Below are 11,225 nucleotides of genomic sequence, written 5' to 3'. Positions count from 1 at the left end.
CAGTCATTTATGATATCTTTCTATGCAGTTAAGATTTTTTGAGGAAAAAATGGAGGTAATATATTAAAGTTCTTAGTATAGTACATGACAGGGCATATACTCAGTGATTACTAATTACAACTATCATGATTTATTTTTCATGGCGGCAAATATACAGAACATAAAATTAATCATTTTAGTCATTTTTAGATTTGACATGTACACTTCAGTGGCATTGAGTACATTCACAAAGTTGTGCAACCATCACAACTATCCAGAACTTCTTCCTCATCCCAAAAATAAACTCTGTACTCATTAAACAATAACTTCCTATTCTTGCTCACCCCTAAGTCCCTGGTAACTTTTATTATAATTTCTGTCTCTATGAATTTACCTACTCTAGGAACCACATATAAAAACATCATATAATATTTTTCATAGCATAATATCCTCAAGGTTCATCCATGTTTTAGCATGTGTCAGAATTTCCTTCATTTTTAAGGCTGAGTAATATTCCCTGGTGCATGTATATACACACAAATATATGTATATACATGTATATGAATATATATATATATATATATATATATAGTATATATATTACATTTTTTATTCATTCATCCTTCGATGGACATTGGGTTGGCTTTTGGCTGGACTTTTGGCTATCATGAATAATGCTGCTGTGAACATTGGTGTGCAATGATCTGCCTGAGTCCTGCTTTCAATTTTTTTTCGGTATATATCTTGAAGTGGAATTACTGGAACATATGTTAATTCTATTTTTAACTTTTTGAGAAACCACCATACTGATTTCCACAGCTGGTACATCATTTTACATTCCCACCAGCAATGCACAAAAGTTCCAATTTCTTCATATCCTCACAAACACTTATTTCTCTAATGGGTTTGAAATGGTATCTCATTGTGGGTTTTCAATTGTATTTCCCTAATGACTAATGATGCTTAGCATCTTTTCATTTGCTTATTGGCCATTTGTGTATCTTCTCTGGAGAAATGTTTATTCAAGTCCAATGTTTTCTTTAGTTCTTATGTTTAGATCTTTGATCCACTTTGAGTTAACTTTTGTACATGTTGTAAGAGTCAAAATTCATTCTTTTGCATGTGGATATCCAATTTTCCCAGAACCATTTGTTGAAAAGACTGTCCTTTCCCCATTGAATGGTCTTGGCACATTTGTCAAAAATTATATAACCATATATGCAAGGGATTCTATCTGGGGTCTCTATTCTATTCCATTGGTTTGCATGTCTGTTTTTATATGAGAACCACACTGTTCTGACTACTGTAGCCTTGCAGTTATTTTTGAAATCAGGAAGTGTGAAGCCACCAACTTCGTTATTCTGTTTCAAGATTGTTTGGCTATTCTGGGTCTATTGAGATTCCATCAGCCTGTTAGGATAGGTTTTTCTATTTCTGCAAAAATATGTCATTAGAGTTTTGATAGGGATTGCATTGAACCTGTAGATCACTTTGGGTAGTACAGTCTTCTTAACTAAGTCTTCCAATCCATGAAAATAGGATTCTTTCCATTTATTTATATCTTCCTTATTTCAGTAGTGTCTTAAAATCTTTAGTATTCAAGGCTTTTGCCTTCTTGGTTAAATTTTTTGCTAAGTATTTATTCTTTTTGAAGCTATTGTAAATTGAATTATTTTCTTATTTTCCTTTATGAACTGTTCATTGTTAGTGTATAGAAATACAATAGATTTTTCTGTTGATTTTGTATCCTGCAACTGTACTGAATTCACTTATTAGCTCTAAAAATTCTTTGTGAAATCTTTAGGATTTTCTACATATAAGATCACATCATCTATAAACAAAAATAATTTTACTTCTTTCAAATTTGGATGACTTTTATGCATTTTTCTTGCCTTAATTCTCTAGATAAAACTTCTAATACTGTATTGAATAGAAGTGGCATAAGCTGGCAGCCTTGTCTTGTTCCTGATCTTGTGGGAAAGCTTTCAGTCTTTTACCACTGCCTATGATATTAGCTGTGGATTTTTCATATATAGCCTGTATTATCTTGAAGAATTTTCTTACTATTCCTAGTCTATTATTTTTATCAATAAATGGTGCTGCATTTAGTCAAATAATTTTTCTGCATCAATTAAGATGACCACTTGTTTTTCATTCCTTCATGTTATTAATGTGGTATATTCCACTGATTGATTGTTATATGTTTAACCATCCTTGCATTCCAAGAATAAATCTCACCTGGTCATGGTGTATAATAATTTTAATATGCTGCCGAATTTGGTTTGCCAGTATTTCGTTGAGACATTTTGCATCAGTATTCATAAGGGATATTGGTCTGTAGTTTTCTTTTCTTGTGGTGTCTTTGTCTGGCTTTGTTAGCAGACTTTACAGAATGAGTTAGGAAGCGTTCCCTTCTCTCCAATATGATGGAAGAATTTGAGAAGGACTAGTGGTAATTCTTAAATATTTGGCAGATTTCACCAATTATGCCATCTGGTCCTGAGCTTTCCTTTATTGGGAAGTGTTTGATTACCGATTCAACCTCCTTAGTAGTTATAGGTTTATTCGGATTTTTTTCTTCATGAATCAGTTTTGACAGATTGTTTGTTTCTAGGAATTTGTCCATGTCATCTAAATTATCCAATTTGTTGGTGTAGAAATGTTCATAATAATCTCTTATAATCCTTTTTTACTTCTGTAAAATAAGCAGTAATGTCCTCACTTTCATTTTTGATTTCATAATTTGAGTCATCTCTCCCTCTCTCTCTTTCCCTCTCTCTCTGTCTCTCCCCCTTTCTCTTTTGGCTAGCCAATGTAGCTAAATGTTTGTCAGTTTTGTTGATCTTTTCTAGTTCCTGACGGTGTAGAGTTAGGTTATTCATTGGAGATCTTTCTTCTCTTTCACTATATGCATTTAGACGTATAAATTTTCCTTTAAGCCCTGTTTTCACTGCATCCTATAAGTTTTGTTTTTTATTTAAGAAGTTCCTCCCTACCTTGACATCATGAAGAGCTTGTACTGTCTTTGAAAAGCTTGATGATTTTGCCATTCATAGTTGGATTTATTGGTATGATATGAGGCAGAATTTGAGTTACTTTTTTCAACATGGATACCTTGAATCTCAGACCATTTATTGAAAAGTTATTAATTTCCCACTAATCTTTAATGCCACCTCTGTCATATATGCAATGTCTATATATTCATGAAACTTTTTCTGGTCTGTTTTCTGTTCCACTGGCTTATGTGTCCCTTCCAGAATCAGTACCATACTATCTTAATTACTGTAAATTTTAACATAATTCTTGATAACTGGTAGAACAATTTCTCCCACATTCTTCTTCAAGAGTGTCTTGGCTGTTCTTGGCCATTTCTACGTACATGTACATATCAGAATCAGCTTTTCAAGTTCTTTTTAAAAATTGCATTTTTTTACACTGTAATTACATTGCATCTGTAGATCAATTTGGGGAGAACTGACATCTTTACAATACTGAGTCTTCCAATCTTTAAACGTGCTATATCTCTTAAAATGTTAGGTATGCTTTAATGTCTCTAAATAATGTATAAAAAGTTTCTATGTGGAAGGATCTTGCATATATTAACTTATATTTATTCCTAGATATGTAGATATAGAAATAGATATTTTAATCTTATTTTAACTGCTTGGTGTTGGTACATTAAAGAACTATTGATTTTTATATGCAGGAACATGTTGAGCTCATTTATTATTAAAAGAATTGACAAATACTTTTAACTTTCTACATAGACAATTACATTATTTGTGAAAAATGACACTTTATTTTCTTCCTTCCCACTCCTTATACCTTTATTTCACAGTCTTGCTTTACTGTGCTAAGACTTCTAGCAAACTGTTGAGTAGAAATGGTGATAGCAGTTATCCTTATTTTGTGTCCTGATATCAAAAGGCAAGTTCTTAATGTTTCATAATGAAATATGAAACATTATATAGCTTTTGCTTTTTGATTTTGGGGGCTACATACCTAGAAGCAGATTAAATTTATTTCTATTTTTCCGCTACTACGAGTTTTGTTTGTATTTTAGTCATAAAAAGATGTTGAATTTTATCAAACATTTTTAATCTACCAAGATAATTTCATAAGTTTTCTCTTTCAATCTATTAAAGTGATGAATTATATTATTTGATTTCCTAATGTTAAATATATGTTGCTTTTCAAGAAAAAGTTCAATGGTCATAGCATATTATCCTTTTTACACATTGTTGTACTCTATTAATATTTTGTTTAGAATCTTTATATCTGTGTTCATTAGTAATATTGCCTTTAATTATTTTTACTTGTACATTCCTTGATGGATTTTGGTGTCATGGATACTCTGTTTTCATAAAATGAGTTGGGGAGCTTTCATTCTTTTACTTGTTCTCTTGAAGAGTTTGCATACCAAAAATTACTTTTTAAGAATATTTTTCATTGGAGTAGGTTGCTTTACAATGTTGTGTTAGTTTCTACTGTATAGCAAAATGAATCAGCAATACATATACACATAGCTCTTCCCTTTTGGACTTCCTTCCCATTCAGGTCACTACAATGCATTAAATAGAGTTCCCTGTGCTATAGTATGTTCTCATTAGTTATCTATTTTATACATAGTATCAATAGTGTATATGTGTCAATCCCCATCTCCCAATTCCTCCCACCCCCCCTTTCCCCCTTGGTATCCATATATTTGTTCTCTATGTCTGTTTCTCTGTTTCTGCTTTGCAAATAGAATCATCTATACCATTTTTCTAGATTCCACTTATATGTGTTAATATACGATATTTGTTTTTCTCTTTCTGACTTAGTTCTCTCTGTATGATAGTCTCTAGGTCCATCCACGTCTCTACAAATGACCCAATTTTGTTCTTTTTTATGACTGAGTAATATTCCATTGTATATATGTACCATATCTTCTATCCATTCATCTGTTGATGGACATTTAGGTTGCTTCGATATCCTGGCTATTGTAAATAGTGCTGCTATGAACATTGGGGTGCATGTGTCTCTTTGAATTATGGTTTTCTCTGGGTATATGCCCAGTAATGGGATTGCTGGGTCATATGGTAGTTCTATTTTTAGTTTTTTAAGTAACCTCCATACTGTTTTCCATAGTGGCTGTATCAATTTACACTCCCACCAACAGTTCATGAGGGTTCCTTTTCTCCACACCGTCTCCAGTTTATTGTTTGTAGATTTTTTGATGATAGCCATAGTGACCAGTGTGAGGTGCTACCTCATTGTAGTTTTGATTTGCATTTCTCTAATGATTAATGATGTTGAGCATCCTTTCATGTGTTTGTTGGCCATCTGTATGTCTTCTTTGGAGAAATGTCTATTTAGGTCTTCTGCTTATTTTTGGATTGGGTTGTTTGTTTTTTTGGTATTGATTGAGCTGCATGAGGTGCTTGAAATTTTGGAGATTAATCATTTGTCAGTTGTTTCATTTGCAAATATTTTCTCCCATTCTGAGGGTTGTCTTTTCATCTCGTTTATGGTTTCCTTTGCTGTGCAAAAGCTTTTAAGTTTCATTAGGTGCCATTTGTTGATTTTTGTTTTTATTTCCATTTTCCTAGGAGGTGGGTCAAAAAGGATCTTGCTGTGAGTTATGTCATAGAGGGGATGCTATTTTAAATAGATTGGTCCCTGAAGACACATCTGAGGAGGTAAATTTTAGCAGACAATCTGAGTGGAGAAGTGTGCTATGTGGAGATCTGAGGAAAGAGTTTTCAAAGAAGGCACAAGTGTAACATCTATAAAGAGGGAACAGGCTTTCCAGAAAGAGGGGAGTGGGGTGGAGGCAAAGACCAGTGTAACATAGTGAACTAGGGCAGAAAAAAGTAGTGGAAAATAAGCCATAACAAGGATTTAGAATTTTATCATTAATCTAGTGGGAAGCATTTGGAGGGCTTTAAGCTGGGGAATGATATGATCTGATTCAACTTTGTAAAGAATATTTTAACTGATGTTAAGAATAAGTATCAATATTAAAGAAGGACAATAGAAGACGATAGGAAATCATGTAAGATGCTTTTGTATTGGTTTGAGCTAGAAGTGACTGGTGTAGTAGTAATGGTGGAAGTGAGGAGTGCTCATCTTTGGAGCATATTTTTGAAGGTACAGCGTACTGGTGGCTTGAATATGGAGTGTGAGGGGAAAGAAGAATGATCAATAGATGAATTTAATTACCTCTTTTTGTACTCTGGTTTCATATATGTCTTCTCTTGTCATTTGGGCTATAAATTTTTCAACGGTAGGGAAGCTGCCCTTCTTTTTCTCTCAGATCACCTCAGTTCAAGGTATGCAATAGGTACTTAATGAATATGTTAATCCATCATAGGTTGGTCATCTCTGAATTCTCCACTTTCACCCTTATCATTCCTTCTTTGAAACATCTCAACTTCAATTATTTATCTTTATTTATGTTCTTAACATCCTGATCTCAACCCAAGTCATCTAGAACCTGGATTACTACTACAATTATCTAACAGACCTCTCTCACTACAGCCTATCCCCAATCTGTTTCAAACTGCAAATTGATGACTGACCAACCACTTGAAAATTTTTCTTTCAGTCATTCATTCAAAAAGTGCTTACTGATTTGTCTACTTTGTGTCCAGGACTCTTCTAGATGCCAGGGATATAATAATAAAACAGACAGAAGAGCCCACCTTCATGGACCTTATATTTTCAATAACTAAAAATATAGAGTATGTTAGTAACAAGTGCTATAAGGAAATATTAAAAAGTGAAGGGGTATAGGTAGGTATAGGGAGTGTTGAGAGGATCACAATTTGAAATATGGTTACTGTGTAACCTCTTTAAATTTTAAAGAAGTTACTTTTTAATCTGCAAACCATAAATGCTGGAGAGGGTGTGGAGAAGAGGGAACCCTCTTTCACTGTTGGGAATGTAAGTTGATACAGCCACTATGGAGAACAGTATAGAGTTTCCTTAAAAAACTAAAAATAGAACTACCATACGACCCAGCAATCCCACTACTGGGCATACACCCTGAGAAAACCATAATTGAAAAAGAGTCATGTACCACAATGTTCATTGCAGCTCTATTTACAGTTGCCAGGACATGGAAGCAACCTACGTGTCCATCGACAGATGAATGGGTAAAGAAGATGTGGCACATACATACAATGGAATATTACTCGCCATAAAAAGAAATGAAATTGAGTTATTTGTAGTGAGGTGGATGGACCTAGAGTCTGTCATACAGAGTGAAGTAAGTCAGAAAGAGAAAAACAAATATCGTATGCTAACACATATATATATGGAATCTAAAAAAAAAAGAAAAAGAAAAAGGTTCTGAAGAACCTAGGGGCAGAACAGGAATAAAGACGCAGACGTAGAGAATGGACTTGAGGACACGGGGAGGGGGAAGGGTAAGCTGGGATGAAGTGAGAGAGTGGCATGGACTTATATATACACTACCAAATGTAAAATAGATAGCTAGTGGGAAGCAGTTGCATAGCACAGGGAGATCAGCTCGGTGCTTTGTGACCACCTGGAGGGGTGGGATAGGGAGGGAGGGAGGGAGGGAGAGGCAAGCGGGAAGAGATATGGGGATATATGTATGTGTAGAGCTGATTCACTTTGTTATAAAGCAGAAACTAACACAGCATTGTAAAGCAATTATACTCCAATAAAGATGTTTAAAGAAAAATTTTTTTAAAGATATAAGTGGTCTGCAAAAAGATCAGCTGTGCTGTTCTTTGGAATGGCATTCTTTCCTTCAGATGAATTCAGGAAAAGAATAAAAATTAGCTGGTCAGTGAATTAAATCCATAGGATTGATTACATAAACATGGGGTTTGTATGAAAATATATCCAAGAGGTTGTCTCTTGTAGCCATTTGACACTACAAACAGTTAGTTAAGACAAAAAAAATCAGCTAGAATATTTTTTTCTCATGTGGGAAAAACGTATCTGTTACTTGTTATTTAAGATATTTCCAATGGGTTGTATTTTCCTATTTGTCCTCTGGGGCATCAACAAGCCTATTTCCTCAGTATGTTAAGACTCTGTCAAAATAAAGGAGCAATTCTGGAAACATTAAAAAAAAAGTAAAGAAGTTACTTTTTAAAGAAGTTACGTAAAATTGATATATTTTAAAGAGGTTACATTTGAGGAGAGATGTGAATCAAGAGAGGAACTGAGTCCTACAAAGATCAGAGGGAACAATAGTGCAAGGGCCCTGATGTGGTCATGAATTTAATTTGTTTGAGAAATGGAGAAAAGGCTGGTGTGATTGGAAAGTGAGTTAGTGGCAGAGTGGCAGGAAATGAGGAGAGAGAGATGGGAAAAGCCATATCATTTAAGACCTCGGGGCTAATTTGTATTTTGTAGTATATGTGAATGGAAGCCATTGAATAATCTGGAGCTGGGCATGATCTGACTTTTGTTTAAAAAAAAAAACACTCAAGCTGCTCTAAAAATAATCGACTAGAGAGGTCTGATGTACCCTGCCCTAAGGCCTTTGGTGGCTTTTAATAAAATCAAAGTTCTCTGCCTACTTTCAAAGGCTTTTAGTATCAGTCTATCCTATCTCCCACTAGTCCTCAACATACACCCTCTATTCGTTAGGCTGATTTCATCATGGACCTCCTCACAGTTCATATATATATATATATATATATATATATACTTTCCTACTTTTGCCCATTTCTTCCCCTTTAAGACAGTGTTTTCCATCCTCTCTTATCCACCATTCAAGAAACAGCTCAAATTTCAATTACAACATAGAATGTTTCCCAACTATCCTCACCTCACTGATGTTTTCAGTCATTAACGATGTAACTCTTATCTGTAGTTCATGACTACATGACTGAGCACATAATCATGTACTTTATTATATTGTGAAAGTTTAATGTGTGCTAGTCACATCTTCCGAATGATATTATAAGTTCTATAATAGCAGAGGACCAATGAATTCTACATCTCTCATGGCATCCAGCATATTTTGGAAGTGTATCAAGTGTGTTAACTGATGTAACATATGGCTTGAGGTTTTTTTTTCCTGTAATGGTGTAATGGTGATTACTCAAGTAACTTCCAGCAGAACAGATATTAAGGTTAGGTGAACAGAAGCAATAATTTAAATTTCTTCAGTGGCCAGAGTCAACTGGAGACATAAAACAGTACACTCACTCTTATCGACAAATTCTAAAGGCTCAATGGACACCTTCTTGATTTCAGTAACACTGAATATACATTTGTCAATTGACCACTGACCACAAAAAAACTATATTTCTGTATGTGATCATTTGATTTTGGCAGCGTGCAACGATTCTGCTGCAAGCGAATCTCAAGTCGGAAGACCAGGCAGCACCTGCTCAAATGGCTGGCATATAACTACTATAGTCACAGGGATGCTGGGCGTTCACTTCTACTCAGGAAGGGAGAGGTACAGAGAGGCCTGGCTTTGGATGCAGCTGATATGTGCGGGGAAGAGGCAGCTCCACTGCAGGCAGCTATTTCTCCTCCCCCCTCCCCACTCTTGGGTTCTGGGCTGAGGCCAGGGACTGTCCGGAGCTGATCTCGGCTCCCATTGGCCGCTGTCTTTTGTGACGTCACGATCATGATGAGAATTGATGATCGGACACGGTGATTTCATTGTCTGAGGAGGCAGTGGAGACCCAGGAAAAATCTCGCTGAATACGCCTGCCCCAACCCTGGCTTGATCTGGGATCCTCTGATCCCTCCCGTCACTGCACCACGCCCGAGGTAAGCACCCAGCATGGGTAGGTGTGAAGGGCGAAGGAGGGCGAGCAAGGCACCGAGCTAATGCTCTGCCCAGTGGGGGGCACGGAGGTTCAGAGGCCTAAAGAGGCTGCCAACAAACTGGTGCGGCTTTGGGGGAGCCAACTGCCTCTACCCTCCGAGTGAAGCCTGGCGGCAGCGTGAGATTAAAAACGAGATGAGGATAGGGATACAGTAGACACTGGCAGAGAGCGAAGGACCTTGCTCGGAGAGAGTGCGACGTTTGGGACGCGCTTCTGGCCCCTGAGTAGGAGGAAGTGGCGCCTCTGCCTCCGAAGAAAGGAGGGGGAGTGAATTCTAACACTTCTAGATTTCACTGGACTGTGGATTTCTCACAGCCCTACTCAAACGCGCTGGAGGTGCTGCGCCTGCGCAATAACAACCTCTGCGGGGAGGTGGGGGTGGTAGGGCGGAGTTCGTGGCGAGGAGTATAGGCGTGGAGTTTGCGTTTGCGCATGCGCCTTTTCCGTTTCGCTGGAGGGGGTTGGGCTGAGGTCTGTCTGGGCAGAATATGCGAAGGGTTGGTAAGTTGGCCTTGTGATGTTTCAAGCGCTAGTTGATGGAAAGAATCTGCCAGTTACTTTGAATCTGGCCTAATGAGCATATGCAGCCCCAGAGTGGGCCTGAAAAATTTAAGAAGGCAAATTCTTAATCTACAGTTATCAGGTTTAGAATAATGGAAAGAACTCAGATAGGAGTTTGGAATAGAAATTACTGAGATGAGAAACCATTTGGAGAATAGAAACACTATTCAAGTGAGTCCAACTTTTAGTCTTCAAGGAACTCTGATTTGGCGTGCCGCTCAGTGATTTTTGAAACAAACTCTTTGGAGAGACTCAGAGTAAAAAATTTTCCTTTCTTGTCTTTTTTTTTTCCTTCTTGGAAAGGTTTCTTTTAAAGCTTTGGTCTCGGTTTCAGGTTTGGCGCTAAGTCCTTCCTTCTTCCTCTGTGTCTCTGTTAGAACCACCAAGGTCAAATCCTATTTTGAGAGATCCTGTACGACTCCCCTTTATTGGGAGGGGCTATATCACTCGGCAACCATGAGGAACATCCTGCCTGTCTGTCCTTGGTGGAGAAATTGTATAGTAGTGTTAATACTTCTGCTCCACTGTCTGATCATGAACTCCTATTTTACAGAGGAATCTGGATTTTTCTCCATTTCTCATAGTTAAGGGATTATCACGTCCTGGTGAGTTTTCCTTTGAAAGCCTCTCCTACCATTTTTCCCTTATTTTACAGTCTGAACTTTCATTACCACCCATCCAGTCATTCCAGGAGCCTCCTAGCCAGCCTTCTAATTCATCCTGTCAGACTAACGGCTTGATGACTTCCTTCATCAAGTCATTTTTCTTCACCAAAATATTATTGGCTTCTTATTTTCTATTGTTCCAAGCCCAGTTACACTTGGATTGCAAAGAGCTTTGTAATCTGACTTTATTATACCACAGGAACCTTAT

General features: G+C 36.7%; 1 protein-coding gene across 2 annotated transcripts in view; it reads left to right on the top strand.

Annotated features, from left to right (window-relative positions):
* The first annotated feature begins 2,822 nt into the window (after positions 1 to 2,822).
* HDX (highly divergent homeobox) overlaps positions 2,823 to 11,225 on the top strand; it is a 180,922-nt gene continuing 172,519 nt past the window's right edge. The window contains exon 1 of one of the 2 annotated variants that reach the window (XM_082377176.1): positions 2,823 to 9,732. The gene's annotated coding sequence lies outside the window, so the exon portion shown is untranslated. The other variant, XM_082377177.1, reaches the window with a different exon arrangement.

This window comes from Balaenoptera borealis (genome assembly GCF_965194805.1).
Source record: "Balaenoptera borealis genome assembly, chromosome: X".
Classification (NCBI taxonomy): Eukaryota; Metazoa; Chordata; class Mammalia; order Artiodactyla; family Balaenopteridae; genus Balaenoptera; species Balaenoptera borealis.
Note: the sequence above shows the minus strand (reverse complement) of the source record. Positions and strands in the feature narration are given on the sequence as shown.